General features: G+C 40.6%; 1 long non-coding RNA gene across 1 annotated transcript; it reads right to left on the bottom strand.

Moving 5' to 3' along the window:
• Window positions 1-5507: 5507 nt before the first annotated feature.
• On the bottom strand, window positions 5508-16123 carry LOC133128111 (uncharacterized). Its single transcript, XR_009708720.1, has 3 exons — window positions 16002-16123; window positions 13616-13679; window positions 5508-5641 (listed from the first exon to the last, which is right to left on the bottom strand). It is a non-coding gene; the product is annotated as an uncharacterized LOC133128111 (long non-coding RNA).
• Between the last annotated feature and the right edge of the window lie 5169 nt (window positions 16124-21292).

The raw sequence follows: 21292 nt of genomic DNA, 5'->3' as shown, positions 1-21292 counted from the left end.
TCTCGTGCTCTCTCCGGAAGCTTCTTCTCAAGCTTGCTTGCTGAGGATGTGGGTGTGGCTTTTCAACACTAAACTGTTGTTTATATTTTAGTGTTTGGATGTAGTTACTGTATTCTTTCTCCACAAGTTCTTCAGCTTAGCATCTTGGAGATCATGCAGTAGTTTCATACGATCCATTTTCTTCTGAGATCTGCTGATCTGAGCCCTGCTGATCTGAGCCCTGCTTCAGAGTGCAGGGCTGAGCCAGGCTAAACTGGGCTGTATTGGGCTAAACTTTCTGGTTCAGAGCCTTTAAGGGCAGTGATATAACAGTGGCAGTGAGTGTTATTCAGCTGACTGAACATATAATTTATTCCAAATCACCAAAAAGCGATACTGCTATGTCCAAATCAATATTTAAACCAGCAATTTTCTCAGTTATGCCACAATTTATCATAATTTATCACATTTATCTTTATCACAAAGTACCTCTAAATCATTTTAATGATTTAAATGTAAATTGTTGAGCATGAAGGGCATATATATTGACCCCTTGATAATCCATATCATCATGGGCCATATCATTTGATGATATAAGTAACTATGTATGCCAGTCTATAGGGTGCAGTATCTCTTGATTTTGACTTTGACCTACTTCTATATACTGAACGATGTAGATTGAATGGTGACATTATTGAGTTTTTATTAATGGACAACATAGGCTGGACAGAGATTGAAAAATGACATGAATGTATCATAGTCATAGCCTCAAGAAGAGCCTTTGATTATTAGTACAAAATGACAAACCTATATTTGTCCTGTCTTCATAATATAATTCCATATTACATACACACATAATCTCTTCTGAAAATGAAGTAATAGAATAGAAATAGAAGTTTATTTGCTTGATAGACAGGTTTTTAAAGACAGACATTATTTACAATCATATCCTTTTGTACCGATGGATATTATAAGTGCCTTGACCAAGAGTACCAACCTGTCCCTGGGCATTTATACCTGATACTTGTACCTGTAAACTGTTTGTGTAATTGGAGGTAGTTTGTGGTACTTATATTAATAGAATTATTGTGAACGAAGAAATGCCATGCAATTAAAATTGTGGCCATGATCAGTGTGAATGTGTAGCAAGTCAAAAAGCATTATTGATTATAATGAGTTAATTTTATTACAGTCTCTGTGTTATCTGGTACTTTGTGTTTGGCCTCAATCAAGTAGTGCCTATCCTTTCTCTGCTGTACAGCATGTCAACAGCAGCGTTGTGAAAGTATTGCATAAACCAAAATGGGCTTTTCTGAAGCAACAGTGAAATCCTTCCACAAACCTACCTTTTCTCCAATCTGACTGACAGAGTAAGTAAGACATTTAAGACATTTTCCATCCATTTCTGACACCCTGAAATGCCTGTAACATAAGCACCGCAGGGGTAATACCCAGTACCTGAATTATTAAAATTCAATGCACGGAGAAATCAAGGTCCATCCATTATTAAGTGTGGATTGATACTAAATACAAGACACCCTCTTATCTGTTAAACTCCTGGCTGGCAAGCAGGCAGTGCATGATTTATTTATGTTAGGCTCTGGGGAAGGGCAGGTTCTGCAGGTGGCATCTCTGCACCTTCTCCTGCACTGATAGATATTTAGGGAGCCACAGTAGCCCCAAAATCATTAGCTCAAGGTCATATTCTGTGTCCCATCTGTGATCAATGCACCAGATCACACACATTTAATATTTATTATTTAAGCAGCTCTCTTCAATGGTCTACCTGATGTCAGATAATCGGTGCCCGCTGAATTATTTTTCATGTCAATTGTAATATCGTTTCTGCAAACTTTATTGCTTCCTCAAAGTTATTTTTGAATGTTTCCGTCTGCTGGTGAGAAATGTTTTGATGCATCTGCTGTAGCAATTTCACTCATGTACAAGCTATCTTTAAGGGCTTACGTACTATATTTCAATACATTCGCTTATGGGTAATAAATATTATTAGAACTTTGATAAATGTATTTACATATTTTGTAATTTATTTAATAGCATTTTCCATTAAAGAGCTATCCAGTGACATAAATCAAGTATTGCTGTGGAGAGACAGAATAAAAAACAAATGATTGCCAATAGGTTACCGTTGTTATGTGGTTCACAAAACCTCACATACTGTAACTACGTCCCATAACTCCCAAACTGTGGGTCGGGACCCCATGTTGGGTCACCTGATTTCAGGATGGGATCGCCTGAAAATCTTTAAAAAGACAAAATGTAATTTTTGTCTCTTTAAAATATGTGAATGTAGGCCACTACATGTTTAACATTAAAACAACCCAACTATAATAAAGCAATGGGGCAGGAGAGGTTGTGGTATATTTCCAGTATAGTTGTGGCTAAAGGGTGTTGTTAGGCACAAGATCTGTATGGTTGGGGTGTTGGGGTGTTAGATTGTAAACATTAACTTGGGGTCACATCAGAAAAATGTTTGGGAACCCCTGCCGTGACTACTCTTACTTAGTTCAGAAGACACACGTCAACACACGTGTTCCAATGCCGACGTGTCGGTGTATATTTTAAACATGTTCTTTGAGAGACTCCCACATGAACGCATCCTCAAGGCTTTCTTCTCTCAGACAACAGACCCTGCGCGCACCGCGGGCTGCTGCCTCATTCAGGGTGCTCCGTTTATTTCGGGCGGCTCATCGTATTTAGCTATTTGTGACTCACGTGGGAAGAGGAGGCGACGTGTTTCCTTTTTCTGCTGAGCGTGGCGCGGGCTGCCCGTGAGGCGCGGACGCACTCCGTGGCCTGACAGTCACGGACGGCGCCTTCCTGTATCCGTTACCCCGCCGGCGCTGAGGAGACGTCATGCTGCCGTTTGTCAGGAAGGAGTTTGGTGCACGCGGAGCTGGCTGGAGGGTGGCACCGTGCTGATCCTCCTCCCTGCTGTGCATTGCCTCCGGGGGGGGGGGGGGATCATGCCCTGCAACCATGACTGTAGGCCCAGTGCTGCACGCTTCTCTTTAAGTGAGCACTACCCTCATTCCTGTTTTTCCAGCGATAAATGTTAAACTGAAAGTACATTTTGGGTTATTTTTGCTCTGGGACATAGACAGAACACACTCTCGATGCCTGGGATTGCTTAAGTAAACAATTAGAAGTTTGCTGTTCGGGGACTTTATTTGTTCATGTTTTTTAACTGTATGTGTAGACAGGAGACATGTGTAGACTCAGCCCTATTTGTGTCCACACTCCTGGTCCCACTTACTATAGTGCAGGGGTGCACAACAAGGGCTGATCCGTTTCAGGATTTTGCACCAACTTCTGGTCTTAATTATTTCATTGACAAATTATTATATCTTATCTGGCATGCGTATGAGTACCGGCTACGGCTGCAGACTGCAAGTATATTCTCATGATTTTACAGGCTTGAACCAGGGTAATTTATGGAGCTATCAGCTAATTAAAACCAAGGCAATTGGTTGGAACAAAAACCAGCACTCAAGGACCGGAGTTGTGCACCGCTTCTTTAGTGCCAAAGGCATGAGGCTTACCGTAATTTCAGCTGTCTTCAAATGGTGCTTACAATATTCATACTTAGAAGTAAGGGTTCCTCTCGAGGGGATACAAGGACGATAAGAGGACACTTCCAAGGCAAACTCTGGCCTTGACCAATTTAAAGTGTGGTTACATTTCTGTATTGCCTACAAAGTGGTGAAGTTAACAATGCTTTGTTATTCAGAGTCCCTGAATCGATAGGTTTAAGCTATATGCAAAGGCTGGTAATAAAAATACTTATTCAATGATCTATGTGAAATATGTCATATGAAAAAATGAAAATCCGGTAAGTACTTGGAATATAACTGCAGAGAATGTTTTTTTAGACCTACTGACTACGCATGGTGTGCCATGCAAAAAGGTTACCAAGCTGAGGGATGGCAATCAGGCTCTTAATGAAAAGTGCTAAATTATTTCATATGGCACTAACTACTGATGGAAATATTAGCATTTTGCATATTTAGCATTTTCCTGTGCGTGCAGAGAAGCACCAATATGTGAAATAAACATATGTGTAGGCACGAGTACCTACATAGAACACACAGATAATTTTGTAGATGTTGTATATATATATATATATATTTTTTTTTTAAGTAAAAAAACCAATGAGAGAGTCTTCCAAGTATAAATAGGGCCCATGGTGATTTGATGTGAAATTGCTTATTTCCCCAGAATAATACGGTGTGTTGTTGAAACTGACATAAGGTGCCCTGTGATTGCTTCTCAAGGCTGATTTAATAGCTTTTATTGCAGCGGTGTGACTGTCAGGTGCAAGCACCCAGGGGACTCATACACGCACGTGCTACAGCCACGTTTCGTGAGCCGTGGGTTGAATGCACCGCGTGCTTCTCGTCTCTTTCCTATTACGGTTACATCCATTTAGATGAACAATCTCGCCTTACGTGTGCGTCTATCGAAGCATGTTCATTTAGGAAACATTTCTGACCTTGAGCTGCTCTTTTTTTTTGCATTGAATTTTTTCAAAATTTAAAGGATTTGAATCGACTATTATGAACCAGAGGAAAAAAGCATGTACAATATCTTAATACATGGAGCTCCCAAGCACTAAGTTATTCATGGGCCAGATGTAGCCTTCAGCTCTGTTTTATACCTTAAGTCCTGATTCTTCATTTCAAAATGTTATAAATGCAAAGAAATGCAATTGTTACAAAATCGTAGCTACAAAAAAATGACAAGAAAACAGAATTTACAGCAGCATTCTGGAGAAATGAATCTAGCATTCTAGAAGGCCATATCATAATGTCTAGGGTTGACTGGTGCAACTGTTTTGTCTGTGACCAATGAGATTATTAATCCATCAGAACTACTGATTTCAGTTTCTGGTTCTGATGGCTTTCATAGAAAAGTGCCGGTTGTTGAGGGCAGACAGATGGTAAATTTCCTTCACTGCTGGGCTCTGAATCTTTCACTTAAACAGTAATTGACTACAAAGTGATATCCAATATTGACCTCATTAGGTCTTGTCCAATGAGGCTCGGTCCTGAGCACTGTGATGTGCTGACCTGGGGTCAGGCGTTCATAATTGCTCTGCACTTCATACACAATGAAAGTAACTTCTGTTTGCAGAGGACATACTCCTTCACATAGGCTTCTGTATGCTGACTATGATTGCAGGAATTGTCTATGTCTGCAGTGTACGATCTACAGTTTTATTTCTCATAGGCATTTATACATGCTTATGTCAATAACTGCAAATAGCCATATTGGGTGTGTTACTTAATCTGTAATCGGTAATGTCACTTGCTGCACCAATTGGTGACATAACACACATTATGCATATGTAGTGCTTATAATTGTGCTTCTTATAAAGGATCATTTATACAAGTTCAACATTACGTAAAATGCATTTATTTTTACTGGCTTTTACCATGATGCACAGATAACCCTTTACATTAAAAAAACATAACATTTCAGTGATATTTTGCCAATTTTCTCACTTCAGGTCCAAAGGCTCTTGGCTCCTCTAGGGACATGGCAATTATATAACCTCATGGAATGTGAACAACTAGCCTAGTTAAAAGGAGGCATTTTCCCCATCTGCGTCATGGTTCATGGTTGATTAAGCATGTGGTGCAGGCTGAGATGGAGAGAGAAAAAGAGAGAGATATAACTTGGTCATGGGTTTCTTCATTTTGACATCTTTACAGAAGGTACACTTCAAATACTATCATATTCCTGGTGTAAAATCCAGCTATGACCAGCTTGAAATACCAGCTACCAGCTTTTTCAAAACATTGCTTGAGCTGGTCAAATGTATAGAGTATAAAGCTGAGTATAGAGCTGGTCTAACTGGTCAACCAGCAATCAACTGTTTCAAAATCTAGCTGTTTTTTTCTGCAGGGGTCATATCAAAGAGCAAAATCTCTGAAGCCCAGACAAGAGAGACAAGATGGGAGAAAGATTAGAAATTAAAATCGCAGAACGTCCGAGTAAAAACTGGTCAGTCGACACCAAAGCGCCAAATAAACAAATGTTTCCATAACAATGACTCTGTGTGCTTGACTGTTTATGTTTCGTCTTGTGACTTTTATACACGTATTTAGTTTCGCTAGCTAACATTAATGTTGTATTGTCTTTATTCATTGTTTGGTATCGTGTTTTTGTAGCAACATAAAATAATTTTTCTTTTTTTATCTAGCTTTGTAAATAGTGTCCAACACTGATGCCATTACAACTCTACTGGCCTTTCTTCTAGTGAAGTGCTGCATGATTGGTTATGATAATATGTTTTGTCTATTACATAGTCCTATGTTCTAAAACCAGCCTACAACAAACAGTCAACTTGAGAAGAGACTTGACACTGTCAGTCTTTGAAATGCTAGCCGACGAGAGCAGAAATAGTAAAACTGGACAGTACACACTGGAAAGACTTCCTTCAAAAATGTTCTAAAACCACCCTGTCTCGTCGCAAGTCGGCTGTTTTATGTAGACTGGGCTTAAAAGTCTCAGGGTAAACAAAATCATTGTCCGTCCATAGTTTAGGGTTAAGCTGGCCAAGGCCTTGCCTGATTCCACCAAATAAAACTGAATTGTACCAAGTGTCCAAATATATACGGACTGCACTGGTTTAGTAGTTGATGGACAGGGGTAATGAATGTGCAATTGCTTTAAAGTGTGTCACATACCACAGTCAGGCATAAGTTTTAAGTAAGCAGATTTATGGTTTATCAGTTGCTCGTTCCACCATTTGGCATCATTTGGCAGTGCTGCAGTACAGACAATTGTTTTTAAAAGCTGTAATTTGTCTGAAAATATGTTAAAGCATTGATTTCCTTCTCTAATAGAGCTGTGTAATGTTTGCCGAGCTAGGATTGAGTCACAGTTAATAGAATAAGGTGGTTCAGACATGATGTTGTTGGCTTTAATGTTTATCAAATTGAATTTGCAAACCAAACATTGTTCAGTATTTATCTCTGCTCAGAAGAATGAGCACTAACTACCTCCACAAGGGAGATGGGCAGCAATGTCCTGTTGCTATGTTATGACCCCCTGTCATGCAGGGGCAGTGCAGAGGCAGTTGGTGTTGTCAGGTGGGGGCAAACATAATTACTGAACTCCCCGTAAAAAGAAGTCCAGCCTTCTTTATCGTTCTCTCTTTTGGTTAATGTCCTTGCACACACACATTTCTTGCGCACACACCTTTGGCTAATTTTTCCCTGTGAAATCTCATATTGTCCATGACACCTATTTCATTAATAAACTTTCTTTTTAAATTGTATGCCTCTGGAGTCTGTGTCCCTTCATATTCCAGCCCTCAAACAAGTTGGGTCTGTAACATACAGTATGTGAGTTAGATTCTCAATTAACCAAATCAGGGGATTTACCAAAAATTCTCTTCCTGATTTGTGTGTAACACAATTTGAAATATTATCACGTCTTCCAGGTAAGGCCACCACAATTATGAAATTTGGGTTTATGAATAATGACAAGCCAAATTACTGTTGGGGGACGCCAAAGCCATTACTAAGTAATTACTGTGGCAGCCTGTTCAAACCACAGCTCTCCTTTGAGCAGCCGGCAATGTTCAACTTGTTAAGCTGTCGAGGAGGGGGGGGGGGGGGGGGGCTAGGTGGACAGAGTGGACATTTTAGCATTTTAGATACCATTGCAGTAATTGAAAAAGCAAATGAGACTGCTTTTTAGTTGTAGACAACCTTCAGGAAAATAAAAACTGAAAAATGCTATAAGGTTTAAAAAAAAACCTATCACCATGGTGATGGTAATTTAACTGTGTGGATTGTCATACCAACCATTATGACGATTATACACTGTTTGCTGCAGCCCTACCTCCAAATTATTATTTTACAAGGCTTGACAATTTGACAGTATGCGTTTTTCATCTTAATAGGCTCCCATGTGTTGCCTGTTCTAGAGCAGTGTTTCTGTCAGGAATCTTAAAAATGTATTTTCCCCTCTGTCCTTGGATCACACCTTCTCAAGAATGATAACGATGACACTAAACGCTTTGATAGCATTCAAAATACATTTATCATTGCGCACTTCTGTCAATCAACTCACATTTCCTACTGGCACGGGCTGTACACAGCAATAATTGGATACAAGCTCTATTGTAACCAATCGCATACACAAACCTGTAGATGTTCTCATATTCAACCAATCGCATACACAAACCTGTAGATGTTCTTATATTCAACCAATCGCATACACAACCTGTAGATGTTCTCATATTCAACCAATCGCATACACAACCTGTAGATGTTATCATACTCAACCAATCGCATACACAAACCTGTAGATGTTCTCATATTCAACCAATCGCATACACAACCTGTAGATGTTCTCATACTCAACCAATTGCATACACAAACCTGTAGATGCTCTCATACTCAACCAATCACATACACAAACCTGTAGATGTTCTCATACTCAACCAATTGCATACACAAACCTGTAGATGTTCTCATACTCAACCAATTGCATACACAAACCTGTAGATGCTCTCATACTCAACCAATCACATACACAAACCTGTAGATGTTCTCATACTCAACCAATCGCATACACAAACCTGTAGATGTTCTCATACTCAACCAATTGCATACACAAACCTGTAGGTGCTCTCATACTCAACCAATCACATACACAAACCTGTAGATGTTCTCATACTCAACCAATCGCATACACAAACCTGTAGATGTTCTCATACTCAACCAGTCGCATACACAAACCTGTAGATGTTCTCATACTCAACCAGTCGCATACACACATTACTGCATGTTCTCATGGCTCCTTGTCTCTAAGCACCTGGAGGCTCGCTTGGCTCTGCTGCTGGCAGAGGGCTTGTCTACTGGACTAACAGCACAAGGCCCTCAGGTGTCAACTTGACTAACAGTGCAAGGCCCTCAGGAGTCAACTGGACTAACAGCACAAGGCCCTCAGGAGTCAACTGGACTAACAGCGCAAGGCCTTCAGGAGTCAACTGGACTAACAGCACAAGGCCCTCAGGAGTCAACTGGACTAACAGCACAAGGCCCTCAGGAGTCAACTGGACTAACAGCGCAAGGCCTCATGCTGGTGCTCATGGGGATTAGAGTCCTTTTCAGTCCTTAGGGAATTTGACTCAGGCAAGGCTCCAGTAAGAGATTGCTAATGTCCCATACGTTGGCACTAAATGACTCTTCAACTGGCAAATGCAGTGCAAAAAAATCCCTTTAATTGGATCGGTATGGAAGTCAGGCAGCTGTCGTCTTCCAATTAATGAACTGTGCCTGGCAGAAGCTTGTGCCAGTGAAACCCAATTTCATAAAGCGGCAAGTCGAAGTTGTGCCATGTCTGGTATGTAACAAGTCGTTAATGCAGGCTTTTGCTCCTTACAAACTTTGAATTAGATTCTATTTTTTTCCTAGCAGAAAATGCCAAGTTTTCTGATATAATAAATCCGGTAGACCTCTCCTGACTTTAATGTCCATTTAAAAAAATTGTAATCCAAAGTATATTATTCTCACTATTTCTCATTGTTTTTACATTAGATCATCTGCTCCATTAAAGTTTGCTGAAATCCATGTCCAATGATATTAGATGGTGGATATCCAAATATCCTGTCAATGCACAATTATCAGTCTGAGCAACCACATGTTCTCATTCTCAACCAATCGCATACACACATCACTACATGTTCTTACCCTCAACCAATCGCATACACACATCACTACATGTTTTTACACTCAACCAATCGCATACACACATCACTACATGTTCTCACACTCAACCAATCGCATACACACATCACTACATGTTCTCACACTCAATCTGTTTGATAGATTAATGCACACTGGAGTGTGCACAGACATACTAAAGCATATCAATTCAGTGCCAAACCAAAAATAATTGCATTGCATATTCATTAATATATAATATAATCTATATACAGGAAATTGTCCTGACTGAAATGATATGTGGCTACCGGTCCTTAGGTAAACAGTGTGACTGCGCATCTGAGATGCATCTGTAACTCCAACAAAACTGCAAGTTAAATATACCTGAAGTAATGTGCTAACTGGATTTAAATAGGCCATGCTAATAGCTGTTAGCCTATTTAAAAATGTTTACAAATATATAAGATTCATAAATATTTCATGCTTGTGTTTTGTTTAGTTTGTTTTGTATTACATTGTATTAATGTGCCATTGTGCGTGTAATGGCTATGTCAGTGTACATTCAAAATTGAATTGAGCTGAAATTGAATTGAGGTTAAATTAGATTCTTTTTTTTTTCATGCCATCACCTGGACTGCACTGAATATGAAGAGTCTGAGTAAGAGGAACTGAAGCTATTTCTGTATGTCCAAAGTACTCTGTGTGCCCTTTGCACAATGCCGCTCAGTGTAATGTTAATATAATGTTGCATGTTAAGCTGTTTTTTCAACACACTTCCTTTCCCAGTCAGGAAGTATTGATAGTTTCTTTTTTGGTACTTGCCTTTGATGTAACTGGCCCAGAAAACAATGCTAATATTATTCCAGGATATCATTGACAATTCAGAGACCTCCAAAGTTGGGCCCTGTTGCCTCAGCAGGCCTGAATCCAGTCCAGCAGTATAATTTCATGTTCTGACTCAAGCATATGTTCAAACAATTGCAAAGAAAAAGGCTTTTTTATTTTGAATGAAGATTTTTTGTTTTGCCTCTCAAAGCTCTTATGAAGAATACTCATCCTTTGTGTTCACACACTCAATAGTTATGGCTTGAAATCTTTTGAATTTCAATTTATTCAGACATTTAAATATACAAGTTCCATATTATTAGGTTATGGTGGTCATACAATTGGTGTGTGGATATAGGCCACTCTTGTCAAGAAATATTGCCATTCATTATAGATGTGCACTCTGGCAAAAACTTTTTAGATGACTTAAATTACTGTATTACAGGTTAATGGATACCACTGTTCTATTTTCCGGCTGAAGCAATTTATTCCTCATCTGCTTGTGAGGTATTTTTTGAATTGGTTTTTAATGTGGTCTGCAGTATACTTGTATGGCAGTGATGGTCCAGCAATCTTTCTTTCCTGTCTTGCAGAGAGAGAAATTAAATGCCGTTTTAAAGCAGGTTTGTATTCTTGTTACAGTACGTCATGAAAAACAGATGTAAGTTTAAACAGCAGAATGTAATGCATCTGGGTCGCTCATGCTGTTAGTGTGAGCCCTGCGACAGGATATTTCAGTTCCGGTTCTACTATTGCCAGCTACGGCCGGAGGTCCACATTTCAAACAATTGGCTCGCCATAGCTTGGTGAATGATAGGAAATTAGCTGGCAAGTTTCATAGGTCTCCTTGCACTCTAGCGGCCACTCATGGTCATACCAGGTACCTGCGAATGGACCAACCAAGAAAATTCTGACCTTGTGATCCTCTGACAACACGGGCAGTAAATAGTGAAAAAATCGCAAATCGGAGGAGTTAACATCAACAGAAGGGGTTACTTCACATTATATTTTATTTAGCAGACACTTTTATTCCAAGCGACCAATGAAAAAGCTGGTGGAAGATCAACAAGTTTGGTTGAGTTTGGACATTAGAAAGATGAAAAATGTAATGCCCCATAAAAACTGCGAGAAAATAGAATGCAGTTGGTGTGACCCGGTCTGCTTCTCATCTCCTAACACCCAGAGTTCTCCCGAGCTTGACTGGCAGGCAGCTCCCTAGCAACAGGCTACAGCAGCGATGATTATCTCCGCCCTGCCATCACCTGCGCTGAAAACAGAGCTCTCGCAAATCTCGCCCTGAACAGCTGCTCTGCTATTTCACCATTACTGGGTGACAGTGACTGTCGCTTGCCTGTCCTCTTCTTTTCCATGGACTGCAGGAAGGCAAAGTGGCTGTAAGTGTCCCCCTCAAAAACAGTCAATGATCTGACAGCACTTTGCACCGTTATGTTCACCAAGTGCACCAAGCAGTTCCATTTCCACACTGTGCCCTACCAGCAGGTCACTTTAAGCAGCCTGAAAGGTAGTCAGGTTATCATGTGTTAACATTCCGTAATTCTGCTCGATGATCCGGTTACACCGAACCAGACAGAGGAGAAATATTTTGAAGAACACATAAAGGAATTAAAGAGAATAAGGAGAACAATAAAACTAATATTGTTTTGCTACATGTTGCTACACAATTCAGAGAGCAGTAACATGCTGCCATTGTGTAGAAATACACTCAGTGAGCACTTTATTATGTATTTTTTTTTTTTTTTCAGCTTTATTGGACAGTATAGTATAGAGAGACCGGAAGAATGGGAGCGAGAGAGGGAAAGACATGCGACGTCGCGGCTCGCAATGAGCATGCGGTCAGTGCTCTACAGGCTGCGCCACCGAGACACCCATGTATTTATTAAACACATTTTTTTTTAGTCTGCTGCTGCTCTAGCCTATCCACTTAGTGGTTTGACACGTTTTGTGTGTTCAGAGATGCCGCATACGACTGTTGTACTGCGTGGTTATTTGCATTTCTGCCGCATTCCTGTCAGCTTTGACCAGGCTGGCCCTTCTCCTCTGATCTCTCTCATTAACAATGCATTTTTGCCTGCAGAACTGCTGTTCGCTGGATGTTTTTTGTTTTTCGCACCATTCTCTGCAAACTTGTTGTGTGTGAAAATTTCTGAGATACTCAAACCACCCTGTCTGGCACCAACAATCATTCCACGGTCAAAGTCACATTTCTTCCCGATTCAGGCATTTGGTCTGAACAACAGCTGACCAAATCTACATGCTTTTCTGCATTTAGTAGCTGCCACATGATCGGCTGATAAAATATTTACATTAACAAGCTGGTGTACAGGACAGGTCTGCCTACGTTTTTATTAATTTTATAAATGTTTCATCTTGTCTGATTTAATTTCATCAGTACTACTCAAAAGTAACGGTCAGAGATTATTGAAGAATTTTATTGGAAAAGCAATATCGCCCACTGATATAGCAGTTAGTGACATAGGTAAATAACTGTACTGCAGTATTAGAAAAACAGTCAGTCCTTAAGCTAAGTCTGAAGCTACATTCTGGGAAATCATCTGGCTACTGGCACATTTGCTCCGAGCCCTGCATATTGTTAATGGAGGCTTTTCTGTGTTCCCTGGTGCTGCTGAACCGAATGGAATTCCACATGGGGAGATCTGTGCAGCATATTTGATTAAAAGGGCCCTGCTGTAGCATTGTAGGACTGCTGATGAGAGGAACGCATTGCCTGGAGTAGAAGAAAACTCCGGCTGGTCCCCCGCTCACCTTTTCATTGGACTGCAAACCAACCGTGAACTGGGGGGGGGGGGCAGTACCAAAAAAAAAATTTTAAGAGGATCAAAATGTCATGAGAGGTTCTGCTTACCTTAAACGGCGGCATGTGAGCGGTGTCAGATTGGCATTAGAACGGCCATTTTAAAGAAGGTTAAGGCCTGAAAAGCTCTCTGTGTTGGTAAGGTAGTCACACGTCAGAAAGAGGACCATCTGTCGACCTGTCGGAGTCGAGGCCGAACGAGCGGAGGAGAGAGAGAGAGAGAGAGAGAGAGAGAGAGAGAGAGGGAGAGAGAGAGAGGGAGAGAGAGAGCGAGCACCTGCAGTCTGAGCAGTCCGGCCTCTTCATGTGCTCCGCGGGGGTCTGACCTGTGGGTCCAGGACCTGTGAGAGGTGAACAGCATGCCTGTTCTATCAAAGAAAGGCTTGAACTGTGCCGTTTAACCACTGCCTGCCTGGTCACCCGTGTCACTCTGCAGTATAGTGTCTGTACAGTAGTCGGGAATCTGTGCTGTGCACCTGATACACACTGCTTTCATTGCCAGGTTTTTACTTCAATGTCAGCTAATTTTGTTCAAAGCACATTTTATTTGGATTTCAAAGCAGAGAATGTCTGTTTTATACTCAAAGGACAACACCAACAAAAACTATTTTAAAACCAATGTGGCTTTCAGCCACACCTCTTTATCCTAACTGGGCCAGAGCAAATTTATAACTTCAAAATTCACTCTTACGCAAGAGACCATGTGGTTGAGTTTATGCCAGTCCTGTGTTGTGAATGCCCAATCGGAGGTGAATGTTCTAATGTCACATCCGATTGGCACTATTAAATCTTCCCCCCAGCAGTAGGTGTACCTTTCATAGTGCACATAGGTATTTCTTCTTTTTGCCAGTTTTTTCATCATAGCAATTGCGTAACAGCAGGAGGAGGTATCGGCATAGACGTCAAGGTTGACAAGCTCAAACCAGGTTTCATGTACGCTTTTTTTTTCAAGCAGACTTTTATTCACTCATCACTTCATATTAAAGTGCATGCAGGAACAGATGCCAATGTGTACAAAAGGTCACGTCTGAAAGAACAGACTGTTGGGCTTGATGGCTCAGGTTTACATTTTTGGCATTTAGCCGAGCTTTTTCAGAGAACTTAGCCAGTGAGCAAAAGAATCTAGACGTCTGGAGGGATGGAAGTCTAGGTTGAGAGACATTTTGACATACAGTAAACAGACTAGGATAACCACAATATAGCTCAGGTTTTGCTTGGTTGTAGCCTACCTACTGTATATCCTAGTCTGCTAAAAAAAACCTTTCAACCAAATATAGCCTTTTTTTTACTTTTCCCTGACATTTTGACACAAAGATTTTTGCTGGGTACACACATTACACTTTTACATACAGTCTATTTATAGAGCTGGATATCTTTACTGAACCATTTCAGGTTAAGGGGATGGTGGGGGAAGTTGCACATGGGTAAGTTGCACACCCTCTACTTACGTACTGTAACTGTCCATAACTCTGTGCTAAAAGAAGATATGAAGATGTAATTAATGCAGAATATGTGCCTGGAGACTTCATTATTTCATTTGGTATGACATTTATTCTATTGTATATATTACACCCAGGAAATACCCAAGAAAGAGTGAAAGGTGTCACAATATTTATATCTTGCTCTCTTCACCGTGCACTGAACATTTGGCAGTGGGTCATGAATGATGTGTTGTCCCATATGAATACCCTTCTCAAACTGAATCACACCGCAATTTTTTTTTTCTTCACTGGCCTTTTGCCATTGGAGGATGGCACTTCCTTACACTTACATAATATTTGTTCATTCCACACCAACTAACATTTGTGGACACTGCCAGGGGCTTTTATTTCTGATTTGCATGGTTATGAAATATTTTCAAGACTGGCAACTGCTGAGAACTGATGCTTGTGCCTCCAAGCCAGGAATCTCAGTGACCATGAAGGGCAAGTTTCCTGCGTTAGGCTAGTGTTTGTGCTGAGCAAGTCACTTTATCTAATCTGAAGTGCATGAGCACATTATAGCCTCAACTGTGAATGTACAGTTTGTTCATCTCTGTTTCTTAATAACCCCATCCACTCTGCCCCCTTGTGGTTGAGTCATTGACTTCTCAAATTATTGTTGTGTTCATATTTATAGCATACAAAAAACTGCAACGTAACAAAACTGCTAAACGGCGATGCCAGCTCGTTAAAAAGACGCTCTACAAGCGAGAACAGCAGTTTAGATTCTTATCAGCCTCTTTTTGCAGGGCAATGAAACTCCCCCATGCCACGCTTACGGTTTACAACTCTGACCTTGTCACAGACTCAGACAATAAAAGGCAGATTCTAATAATCCTACCATTTCTATTTGTCAAAACAGAAAAAATAAACTTTTCTGATCATTCATGTATCTGGACAAAATGATATTTTGTATTTGGAGATATTTGGGCACATTTGAGGACATCTGGGTGCAGTTTTGCTAAAACTCATATGGAATTTGAATGCTTGTTGAAACCTTTACCATATTTTGTACACCTGACGTCAGGTTTGTGCACAAATATAAAGCTCATCTGCATCTTTGAGTCTGTGGTTTTTGTAAGATTTCCCCTCCCTTTTGCTTCATCGGAGTGGATGCATCTAGGCCGTCCTGCCCCCGGCACAGTGTCCCACACCCCACACCACCGGGGGTCACACACTTACCCCTTATCGCACGCCCATCTGCCAGGGCAGCACTGATAGGAAGAGGAACCCTGCAGTGGCAGTTTGCTACGACAGTCCGCTCCCGTGCAGGTGGGCTGTTCTTCTGCATCCCTGCACTGAGTGTTTCTGTTTTCTGGATTTCAGTTCTGCAAAATGCTTTTAATACTTCTTCCTGTCGCTCCTGTTTATGCAATGTGCTGTAACTGCCTTCCAGTATAGCAATAAAGCTGAGTGCATTGCATTATTGCAATGATTGGACTCATCGCATGTGCTTATGAAAGACAAGCCACGTGCGTCCAGTGAACTGGGGCCCTGACACATGCACCAGCCCAATTAAATTAATTTATTCAACTGGTAGTGCTATATATCTGGTGAGCTATGTCAACGTCTGTGCTCAGTCATTGAGTATACGTGTACCACTCATCGATATAATACATTAATCCTTGGGTTTGTGCACACACACTTACACACACACACACACCAGCAGGCACATAGGAACACATATCATATTCAATTGTGACTATTTTTGATTTTACATAGATTGTTTCTTCTTAACATCTCCAAGGAACATGCAGTACACCCATACCTGTGGAGGAACTCTGTGTACTGCACTGTGCAGGAACAAGTGCAAATCACACAGAACCCATGACATTCAAAAAGAGATTAAAAAAATGTCATTTTGAATGTCAAAAAGGCTGCTAAAGGCTACTCATATCTGTAATTTTCACTTACTGTAGGCTGTGGAATCAACAGGAAGTGCCCAAAGAGGGAAATTCACGTCATTCTTAAAGGTTATTGGCAACATGCTTCACCTCAGGACTGGCTGTAAAAGGCTGAGAGGGAAGTGAATGGTAGACACAACACATTTACATTGCATCTCCATTAGTGGTAATACTCCCTCATTCATTTGAATACCAGAAAAATGGTAACTAAAAATTACTTAAGATTTACTAGGTGAATATTTTCACCCCCACTCCTTATATGTACTTCCTTCCTGTCTCTGGTCATTCAGTTCCCCTGTTCTCATTGTCAGTTTATTTAAACCTGTCCTTTTCAGTTTCTTGTTGCTAGTTCATCTTTCTGTGTTTCTGTTCCTGACCCCGGTTCTAGGTTCCCCGTACCTGTGCCCTGTATCTGCTCTGCTCTGCACTGCTCTGTTCATGACCCCTGCCTGCTCTTTGAACTGTCTCGGATTACGCTCTGTCTACTCCTCATCTACTTGTGTCATTAAACCTGCTATTTTCCTGTTACCCCTGAGTCTGCACTTGGTTCCTCTGTCCCCTAAACCTGACAGAATACAGCTACATATATAACTATTTTTGGTGACTATTTTGATTTCAGAGGTGGGTACTGCGAAAGTCAGGCAGTACTATGAAACAAATGTGTTAAGTATTACATTTTATAGTCCTTTTCATAGTACTTACCTGTGAAATCAAAGTACTTACCTAATATGTACACTGCCTTTAATGAAAAGTTAATGCATTCTGCTAAAGTAAACTTGAGTCTGTCACATCCCAGGGTGTGAAAAAATGATTGACACATTGCTGAAATTGCTTTCCCCTCATGAACAATGCATGCCTGATGGACTTTCACTTGAGATTTGCCCAGACAGTCCTCATCCTATCATTACACTGATATTAGGCTGTGGAGCCCTCTTGTGATTTCGGTGGAGCTTGTTTGTGCAATTGGAGAGATATTAAAAAGCTTTTTTTTTGTGCTAATTCATATTTGTATTGATTTTCCCCACTTACTGTTGTGATGGCTGTTGGACATATATATGTAACGTCAGCAGCATAAATACATGATGGTAATCCAGGCACAATACATAAGGATTAGGATTTCAATGTTTCCTCAGTTTTGCCTCTTTTACAATATGTGGACTCTTGAATAAAAGATAATATATTATCCATCCAAACTGACCATGGCTTAAGCAGAGACTGCAGCTGGATCTTAAGAATAAAGGAATGGTGTTTGGTGTCGATTCATTTACAGGCCAAGGAAAAACTTGCAGCCGAAGATGGCCAATATCTCACACGTGTACTCACCTACACTGGATTCGTTTGTCATAGTCTTATGTCCTTGAATTCTGTGTATCATTTTTCATTTTAAGTGCTTCAAAACATTTCAGTACCTTGAACAACTCAATATTGGCCTGCTCTGTCTTCCATTGAAATGATTTAAGCGCTTCTGTTTCATATCTGTGTTTTATCTTGTCTTGTAGTATGCCGCTTGGTAGCAGTAGCAATTTGACTAAGACTTACTATCTCTCGCTCTGGTGGTTGCCTACCTTGTTAAGTGCACATTTTTAAAGTAGTTTTGGCTAAAGGCTTCTGCTAAATGTCAAAATTGTATAGCGAAGAAAATATATCTAGAAGCCTGCATCAGTATTAACCAGCAACTTGTTCATCTATCTGGGCATTAAAGGGGGCAGGGGGGACGGGGGGGACGGGGGGGGGTTGTTACCCATTAGATGTGGCGGGGAAATTCCAGCACGTAGAGCACCGGGGAGAATGCTTGGCCTTACTGTGTGAATTCTAACTTCAGCAGGAGGAACTGGAACAGCGACATGCCTCATTATGCATACCTCGTCTCTGTCCCAGGGGCATTAGCCTCTTAGTCTTTGCTATGGTTGAGAGAGTGGAGAAAAGACGCAATGTTTATGTTTGCACTGGGGTGATGACAGCTTGTCATTTTTACCTCATTAATATTCAACTGTTGTGTGATAAACTGTGTGTGCGTGTGTGTTTGTGTGTGTGCATGTATGTGGCTACAGACACAATGTTCCGCCCTCCCTTGTTTACCTCATTAATATTCTGTTAGGACACTTGAGCCACTGTGAAAGTGTCTGTGTACATGTGAATATAGTATGTGAGAGCGTGAGTGTTTTTGTGGACCAGGATTGCAAATAGATTCCAGGATGTGACTTTCATGTGAAATGGCTCTCTAGTACGAATGGGTCTGAAATTATTTTCTCTGCAAACTGCCCTGAACCCTGGAAAATTCATTACTCATCCCTTGCACCTGTGAGTGCTGGCCTTTTGGAAGAGAGGTGGGCTGTTTGTCTTTGTCTAGTGATATTTGGGGTGTCAGGTGGATTTTTTTTCTCATAGACATATTCAATTCCGCAGTAACGGGCATCATGTTTTGCTTACTGAGGTCCTCCAGAGTCGTTGTGTCCCTATGGGTTCAAAGCCACTGAAACTATGCAGGGCGCTATCAGTCTCTGATGAGATTATGCCTAAAAAACAACCTCACCATAGCAACTAGCTAAATTAATAATGACAGCACATCATCACTATCTTGGCCTCACTTATACTGATGACCTTATTAACTTCAATTTGTCCTGCTCAGCCAAGCCAAGAATGAGACGGAAGCGATCAGCATGGTGAACGAAGAGTCTCTTATGAAATAAGGCAAATGAAGAGAAAGCCATTTTAATGGTGGATATATTTCAAAGAAATCAAACACTGTAAGTGGCTTTGAAATATTAGAAAAATGTATCATTCAGAATGTATTGAATTAATCAGGTTTAAAAGGTGTTGAAGAAAATCATGCAGGTTACCTTCTGTTACCCATAAACAGATACATGATTGACAAGATTTATGAATCAAAGGAGATCTAACTTCTCTCACAAGTGCAGACTAACTCAGGAAATCAATGAATGTACTGGTCTTCTGCATTTCGAAAATAAATTTAAAATAAATGCTAATTCATGTTGAAAAAATTAGTATGCAAATAAATTAAATAACTTTACTTTCCAACAACAGCAAAACAGCAAAACTTTTTCATTTCACCATTTCATGACAGTTCCAGTATTCTCATCTGATGGCCTACTGTAATTCTCACTGTCCTACTCTGCCTCTAAAGGATATTCAACAAAAAAGTAGAGTGCTTTATTTTACCCCATTTATTGGGCCCACAGGGGCATATCAATTTTGCCAAGTTACTAGGTAGGAATACTTAAGGCAGTGATGCTTTCTAGGTTATAGTTCCAACATGTATGATGCAGTAATATTTAGATACGATTCTTTGCATGAGGCAGTAAACTAAATGACAAAAGAAGAACATTTCTAGCATGTTCCTATGTCAGCTCCTCTTAAAGAGCAGTTTGAACTGAGCCCTATAGCTGTGGTTTCTCAGATTGCACAATGCAAACATATTTACAATGAAACCATTGTATGTTCATTACATTCAGTTTTTTGTAATTTGCCAATTTTGTTATTGAAACTAGTTCTGATTCCAGCTGTGTGTAGTTCTAGAAGTATCATAATTCACAAAGGCTCAAAATCCCATGTGACTGAACCGTAATGCTGTGATGCCTTTTTTTGCTGCTGCTGCTCAGAATTCTGGGTTGATACTGCGTTTTTGTAGGACACTGAAGATACATTGCTTAAAACCTATGAAGGTTGTTCATTCTTAAGTTACCTTTGCTGACAAAGGCCTCTGTCTGAATGCTGGCAGTATTCAGCAGTTTCGGTTCAGAGCTTGCCAAACTTGAATTTTAAAACCTTGCTTAGTTTTACTTTTTCAGGCGTTTATGGGATTAATAAAGTGCTTAAAATTGCATTAATAATGTCAGAGTCATTTGCAACACTGTTCACTAGCACCCCAGATACATTTGAGGGCTGAAAAGAGGTATTGCAATTTGTGATTGCTTCTGCAAAAAACAATCTGTGATCTGGTGTTCAGGTGATAAAAGTTTCCTTTTGAGTCTTGGCGTTATTCCCTCTTCTTTAGGGAAAAAGAGATGGTTGGCTGACATCTATTTGTGGATGACCACCTGAGCTTCTCTAAATCCTTGCTAAGTCCTCCTCACTAACTGTCAAGGACTTTGTAGTTTCCTCCTCCAGCGCAGCCAAGAATCTTGGGGTGACCCTTGTTGACCATCTCACACTTGTTCCACATGTATCCTCCACGGCCAGAACCTGCAGGTTCTTCCTCCATATCATAAGCCGTATTCCGTCATCTCCTGACAGAGAAAGCCACCCAGCTCCTAGTCAAGGTGCTCATCATCTCCTGCCTGGATTACTGCAACTCCCTCCTGGCTGGTCTCCCAGCTTGTGCCATCAAGCCCCTCCTGCTGGTCTAGACTGCTGCAGCCCACCTGACCACCAGTCAGCCCAGGTCGGCTTATGTCACCCCACTTTTCATCGCAGACTGAAATTTATTTGCAAGCTTGATGTGCACAGGCTAGCTCTACAAGAGCAGTTAGAATCCTTTGAAATGGCAAATGCACCTGGCCTTAATTCTGTCCCATTGTATGGACAGCTTTGACTTGTTTACAATCAATT

Source organism: Conger conger, chromosome 5 (genome assembly GCF_963514075.1).
Source record: "Conger conger chromosome 5, fConCon1.1, whole genome shotgun sequence".
Classification (NCBI taxonomy): domain Eukaryota; kingdom Metazoa; phylum Chordata; class Actinopteri; order Anguilliformes; family Congridae; genus Conger; species Conger conger.
The sequence above is the reverse complement of the archived record's forward strand: the minus strand, read 5'-3'. Positions and strand labels throughout refer to the sequence as shown.